At 39.0% G+C, this 7,348-nt stretch overlaps 1 pseudogene; it reads right to left on the bottom strand.

The window, feature by feature from the left end:
• Positions 1 to 5,139: 5,139 nt before the first annotated feature.
• On the bottom strand, positions 5,140 to 6,937 carry LOC138822545 (polyadenylate-binding protein 1-like; annotated as a pseudogene).
• Positions 6,938 to 7,348: the final 411 nt, after the last annotated feature.

Genomic DNA, 7,348 nt, shown 5'->3' with positions numbered 1-7,348 from the left:
ATATCTTGCAACTGCAAGAAAAGTTATTTCAATATCTCTAAAGCTTGTTTTCCTTACCTGATATCCATCTCTCTATACTGTTTGAGATGTTTCTATTTAGTAGAAGGGACTGGCACAACTTACACATGATCAAAGAAATCTTTCTGGGAATGTAAAATCTACTGGTGAGAAAGATGATTATGGAAGAAACAAGACACAGTCCACTTGTGATTCAAGAGGACAATCCAAGGCTATTACTAGGTCTTAAAGGTAGGATAAACATAGTTAACACATATTTCTTTCATAAGCATCATTTATGTATGAAATTCTCTGGGAGTATGACCAATGTTGGTACACTGATGGCACTTGCCATGGTTTACAGCTACCTTAGGGAACTAGGGTTCATCATTCAATTTTATGTGTAAGTATAATCCAGTTCTGCTCAGGGTAGCAGAAATAAAAAAGGATTGGATTCAGAAGACTTGGTTTTAAATCCTTGTTCTTGGATAGATAAATCTGATAGATTTACTACTTCAGGAAAATTATGTCAGCTTTCTCGCCTATAAAGCTGGAATAATAATACATATCCTATAGCATTGTTATGAAGATACAATGTTCTAAGATGCAGAAATGTCCTTTACAAGCTAAAGAAAAACATTGAGATTTAACTTTTAAGAATAGTTTTATAGGTAATTGACCGAAGTGAAGGTGTTATGAGCTAAAAAACTAATTTTTCTGAACATTGAAAAAAATTGACCTGTACTGTATCTTTCCTCTCTAAATATAATTCATTCTAAGTGCCCTGTCTGCCCCCTAGGCCTGATTTCTTAGGTATTAGTTCAGATGTGCTAAGTTGTAAGCAATAAAAAACTGAACAAACTGGTTTAAAGCTAATACATGAAGTTGATTCATTCATACTACTAAAAAGCCAAAGATAGGTAAAGTTATTAAATACCACTTAGATTTAAAATTCCTTTCATTTCCTGGCCCTGCCAGTAATTTCCAGAAATCTCCATGCTCTTGTTTATGTCTAGCATGAAAGGAGTCTGTCTTAGTATTCTACTGTAAACACTTACGGCTTCCAGACAGTCACTTGCACAGCTATGGAGAGTGCATTAAGTGAGCTAACCTTAGGTTATATGTTTTAATCTGGGACCTGAAGATGCAATCAGTTTTATTAGCTCCACATGCAAATTTAAATCAAATATTGTTTAAGCACATAAAGAGTTAGAATGAACAATGGGATGATAAATGCAAAATGTTTACCACACACTAGCGGAAGGCAGGCAGAGGTTATGCACGAGGTGTTAGGATGGACTGTTGGATGTAAGAGAGACATCCCCTCCCAGTGTCATCATACCATACAGGTTGACTATCTTATGTATTCATGGGATACCAGTATAGCTAAGCAAAGAGAGTGCCAGTCCAACTGTATTCTTGTGCTTAGGGTCTGACTTTATGAGTTACTAGCTATAAAGCTTGGGTAAACTGTTTATCCTCTGAAAGCTTCAGTTTTCTCATCTGTAGAAGGTATAATAATTATAATACCTGCCTGTATGTGCTGAGTTATACATGAACTAAATCAAATAAATGGTATAATATAGGTCCTGAGACACACCAAAGTAAGGACTTAGTGAGCCTGAAAATGCTCTAAACATATATAAGTTATTTGACATTTATGGAGGTATTTAGTATAATAAAGTGATCCCCTCCTTCCCTTCTTGTATTATTAGTTTGTCTCCCATAGACAGAATCATGGTGACTCTGGAGAAAAGTCCCCATACTATCTACAATTTTTAGAGCAATGGGAATACATAATATTTAGGGTGATCTTATAATAATAGATAGCTCAAATTAAGCTGTCTTCATAAGTGAGAAAACTTTCTTTAAAGAATATGTAATAGGGGCTGGGAAGGTGGCTCAGTGGTAGAGCGCTTGCCTTGCATGCTCGAGGCCCGGGGTTCGATTCCTCAGCACCACATAAGCAAAAAGAAAAAAGCCGGAAGTGGCGCTGTGGCTCAAGTTGTAGAGTGCTAGCCTTGAGCTGAAGAGCTGAGGGACAGCACCCAGGTCCAGAGTTCAGGCCCCACGACCGGACCAAAAAAAAAAAAAGAATATGTAATAGTTAATGTAGAAGAGGCATAAAATATACTCTTTCCTGTTAAACTCTATGGTAGTATTTAAACGTTTTTATATGAAACAGAAAAAGTTAGAATAAAATTGCATAGGGATTTAATAAAGGAAATGATTTCTATGATGAAGAAATACTTTCTTCCTCTTTTCTTCTGTAACATTGATGAAAACTATCCCAGTGTTTTGATTTATTTTATTCTAATTTTTTAACAGAGATTCATGTATCCACACAAATCTTATAGCAGATGTGTTTTCTCTTGAGTTCTACAGTAATAAGAAAGTGAACCAACTAAAATATATTGGTAGAGTTATTTTAGATATATCCAACCTGGCTTAGTGGCTCAAGCAACTTTGGAAGTGGTGATTGGTGGATTGCAGTTCAAGGCCAGTCTAGGCATAACGATTGTGAGAGACTGATTTCACTCAATGGCTAGATTAGGTGACACATGGCTGCAATCCCAGCTACAGAGGCAGCATAATGGCTGTGTGCTGTTGCATGCAACTCTCATGCTTAGTTAAATAGGGAAGGACGATCAATTCACTGGCTAGCCTAGGCATGAAGTGAGGAGCTGAGGCATAGCTCAGGTGGTAGAATTTCTGCCTGACAAGCATAAGGCCTTGAGTTCAATCATTAGTAACACACACACACACACACACACACACACACACACACACACACACTTAAAATTATAGAGGTTTAAATTTAATGTATCTAATTGAGAAACCAGTGACATTTCAGTCTGAGCTTAGAGTCATCAATAGTATATCACATCACATTTCTGATTTTATGAACTCAGAATTATTTGCTTTCTTGTATTTTTATTTCTCTCTGAGTTAATAGAGTTTACGCCTCTGATATCCATGGCCCTTGTAACATGTTAGAGATGATCAAGCTGATTAACTTTAACAACTTTTGACTGTTGATCTCCTCAGATTAAGAGGTTAATATACTTGTCATTCACATTTCATACCTGTATTACTACTCTTGATGAATTGTTGGGGTAACTAAATATATTAAATATTAACATAATTTACTAATTAAATTTGAATTTGTATTGTACCAAAAATAATTTTAGAAATAGAACAGAAACATAAAGTTTAAAATATGGAGGGTTTAAAATAATTTCAACGAAGCAAAAGGAAAATAAGATTAGGAAGGATTGTGGCCTCTCAAATGTTAGCTCATAAAATATACATCATGGATTTATATGTGCTTGCTAGAAAGGATGTATAAATATGTTCTTATGGTCTATGATGAAGCTAAAAGAAAACATGATGAGATATAACCATCTAAAAGTGTGTAAGCATTAGGGATATTTTACTCTAGCTCCCTCCCCAGCCCTCCTTCTCTCTCTTTCTGTTTACCATGAGGCCAGCATCCTACTCTTCTCCATGCTCTTTTTTGTCATGGCTTTCTGTTGGTGATCTGTCTCATGGTAGGCTCAGGATTAGTGGAAACAAGGGACTATGGACTAAAACCTCTGGCATAGTGAGGATAAATATTTCTTATCATTTATAAGTTTTCTTCAGCATTTGTCACAGAGACACAAAAGAAACAAACAGAGATAACCTCAGAGGCTTGCTAAGTGATAAACAAGACACAAAGCAATTTCTTTGTTTTCATCATGGTATTTGAAATGTTTGGATTCATCAAAATTTTCTTTTTTAAAGAAAAAGGTTTCTTTCCATCAAATGGCAAAAATATTGATACTGATAACAAAATTTTTAGCTTGAGATGTGGGATATTTAAGTAGTACTATTCTAAAATATAAAGTAAAAGAAAATTAGAGAGAAGTTTGTAGTTGATATAAAGCTTCTACTGACATATGAGCACCACAGTACTGCCATTATTTTAACTGTGTGTGTTGTTAGGCATTCCCATCCTGCATTAATCAATTTCCTTAGCTTGAGCAAAAATTCTGGACCAAACTGCCAGGACCTCAGCTTCATCACCAATGAACTGTCTGATTAACAGTAGAGAACCTGCCTGACAAGGACAAGACCGCAGATTCAAACCTCAATATTATCAAAAAAAGAAAAAAAATCTTTTTCTCTTGAGCTTTTAATGCTCTCATCTAGTTTGAACTAGATCAGTGCTCTTCAGACACTTATTAGGAGTTCCCTTTTAAAAAGAAAAAATCTCAGACTGAATATTAACATATTAAGAGATGAAAGAAAAAGCTGCTCTACTTGAAGCAGGCTGAGGAGACTCTGACTTCTGCCTCCTTCTTCCCTTCCACTTCAGGCTTCCCCAAGTCACTCCCTCCAGGAGTGTAGGGTACAAAAAGCTCAGCTTAATAACTCCTTCTATAGATTCCCTTTGAAGTTCTGTTTCTTTTGAGACTCTTTTGTCTTGGAAGGCCAAAGATGAAAGTCATTTCCCATCTTAAGAGAGATTGAAAATCATAAGAATTTACATAAAATACCACATTTATATTTAATTTTAATTAATATATATTCGCCACATATTAGTGGGATTCAATGTAATATTGCAACAAATACATACAACATGCTGACCAAATCAGAGTTATTAGCATTTTTCTTTCTATTATTTCTTGATTCAGAGCCTTTGGCTCTGCTTTAATAGGTCCTGATAAAACAGATTATTGTGAACCATGGTTATCTCTCTTACTCCTTGTTTATTCCTTCTATTTTAATTTCCTTCTTTTATTTTTAAAAAACATTTTCTTTATAATTTTAAGACAAAAAGGAATTAACCAAAAGAAAAATGTAAGCTTTTTTGCTGGTAACAAATCCATGTTGTAGGATGTAATCAATGAAGTTTTTTTCCCACTGTTTAAGGAATTTTATTAAAGCAAGAATTTTATAATCCGAATTATGGTTCCTTGCACGGTTATCAATTCTGTTACTTAGAACTGAAATTCTCAGCTATTCCACAGTAAAGAATTACAAAATTAAAGAAAGGAATGCTTTACATCTTTGTACTTTGCTAAAAATTCTTTTTCCCAGGGCCTATAAAACATTGTTTTTATATTTTACTAAATTTTTTGTAGTTCTTTTGTTTTTAAATCAAGTAATCTAGGACTAGCACTGTTTGCTAGACCTGGCATTTGTTCACTACATTAGATTCAGTTTCCTTTCTTTTTATTTTATATTTTGCAATGTTACTTTCATAATATTTAAGTTTTTTTGATATGTTTCTTTGATGAGGCAAGAGTTTCTTTTCAAGGTCCTTAATCAATTTTTAAACAGTTGGGACACCAGTGGAACTGTTAACTGTTTTCTGGGCAGCCTCTTTAGCTTGGTGGGCTTGTAGTACCTCTACAGCTTCATCAACTTTGAATGCAGAGACTCTGGAGACTCAAGCATATGAACTAGTTTTGAATTATCTCTTCAAGAACAGGCCAGTGATTTTACCAGCAAGAGAAGGGTGGATGGCTTGGATAAGAGGAAACAGCTTTCCACCCAACATTTGCTTTTGCTCTTGAAACAGTCAAAGGTTCCTGACCTTGTATATGAACAGCAGGCTGTTGCATGGTAAACCGGTGGCTGTGCTTTAAGATGTTGTGGAGGAATGCGAACTCCTGAAGTGTGTTTATATTGAGGAACGGTGCGGACAGCAGAAGTGGCTGCAGCAGCAGCTGCCCCTACAGGACGTGGACCCATTGTTTGTGTTGATGTGTTAGCAACACGCTGAGTGGACATGACTGAAGTCATGAGTGGACATGAACCTGTGAAGAAGCTGGTCTCACAGTACTAAATGGGGGTCTAGGAGAGGTTTGGGCGGATAGCACCACGCATATTTTGGAATGGATGAGGTCTGGCACCCTGAGCAGTCCAGCGAGGACTTGGTCTTAGTTGAGCAATTTGGCTAGGAGGGCAGTATGCAGCACAGTTCTGAGTTTGTGGGATAACCTGAAGGAGGTGCAGGCTGGTAGGGGTTGACTCCGGGGCGGGGCACAGCTCCTACACTTGCCATTCTCTGCAGCTACTAGTTAGTGAGGTGAGCTTGGCGCTCTTGTTTGCGCTGAGCTAAAGCTACATATACTGGCTTTGTGGCCACAATTCTACCATTCATTTCTGTAACTGCTTTAGTATCTTCTTCTGGAGAGGAGAAACAAACCCAAACCCTTGGCTTCGACCACGTTCCATCATCTTCCATCATAACCTTTGCCTTGGTGATTGTACCAAATGGAGAAAACTCTTTCTCGTCATCAATACCCTCATCAAGGTTTTCACATAAAAGGTAACGCCCTGGTACCTGGTGGGCCTATCTTGCTTCATCTACTCAAATTTGCGCTTAAGTACCGTCTGTCGTTCCACTTTTTTCTGAGCTGGACCAACGTGAATTTTGTTTTCTGTTTAGCTCCTTTCCATACATCTCGCCCACAGCTTGCTGAGCATCTTCATGTCTTTCTTTTACATTTCCCACATTCATCAGTCATTACTTTCACAGTCAAGGCCGGTCCAGACATGCAGAGTTCCTTAAGGCGCTCATTACCCAAGGCTTCTCCCAAGTTCTGGGTGTAAACATTGGTGAATTCTTTTGCCCTAGCTTCCCGTTCTGCTTCTGGAGACTTAAATCGTCCAACAAATACTTGGCGATCATTTACAAGCATCCCGTTCAGTCCACAGCCCTTGGAGCCACGTTCATCACAAACCGTCCTACAGAAAGGAGGTTACCGAAAGCAGGGGTTTGTCCAAAATGTGTGTGTGTGTGTGTGTGTGTGTGTGTGTGTGTGTGTGTGTGTCGGTCGTGGGGCCTGAACTCTGGGTCTGGGCACTGTCCCTCAGCTCTTCAGCTCAAGGCTAGCACTCCTCTGCTTATGTGGTGCTGAGGAATCGAACCCAGGGCCTCAGGCATGTGAGGCGAGCGCTCTACCGCTGAGCCACCCTCGCAGCCCCCGGATTTTTAGTGGCTATGGTGCCCACTCCACTTCTAAGAAGCGATGGATCACACGGAGGCCAGCCGGCTGGGCCTGTGAGAGGAGGAGGAGGGCTGGGGCGGGGCCGGAAGCCGGGGGGCGGGGCGGGGCGCAGAGGGACAAAAATCTTCCGGACTCAACCGACATCTCAACCGACCACCCAACGGCGGCCGCTGGCTGGGAGAGAGTGGGGCAGGCGGAGCCGGGTAAGGGCGGGAAAGCCTGCGCCTCTGCATTTCTTCTTGGAGCTGCTGTGGGGCCCGCGGGGGAGGGGGTCGGTCTGGGCTGCCTCCCATGTATATATATGTATATTATTATATTATATATATATGTCGGTCGTGGGCTCTAAC

Source organism: Dipodomys merriami, unplaced genomic scaffold (assembly GCF_024711535.1).
Source record: "Dipodomys merriami isolate MVZ:Mamm:240054 unplaced genomic scaffold, mDipMer1.0.p SCAF_112, whole genome shotgun sequence".
Lineage (NCBI taxonomy): Eukaryota > Metazoa > Chordata > Mammalia > Rodentia > Heteromyidae > Dipodomys > Dipodomys merriami.
This window is presented reverse-complemented; position numbering and strand designations above follow the sequence as displayed.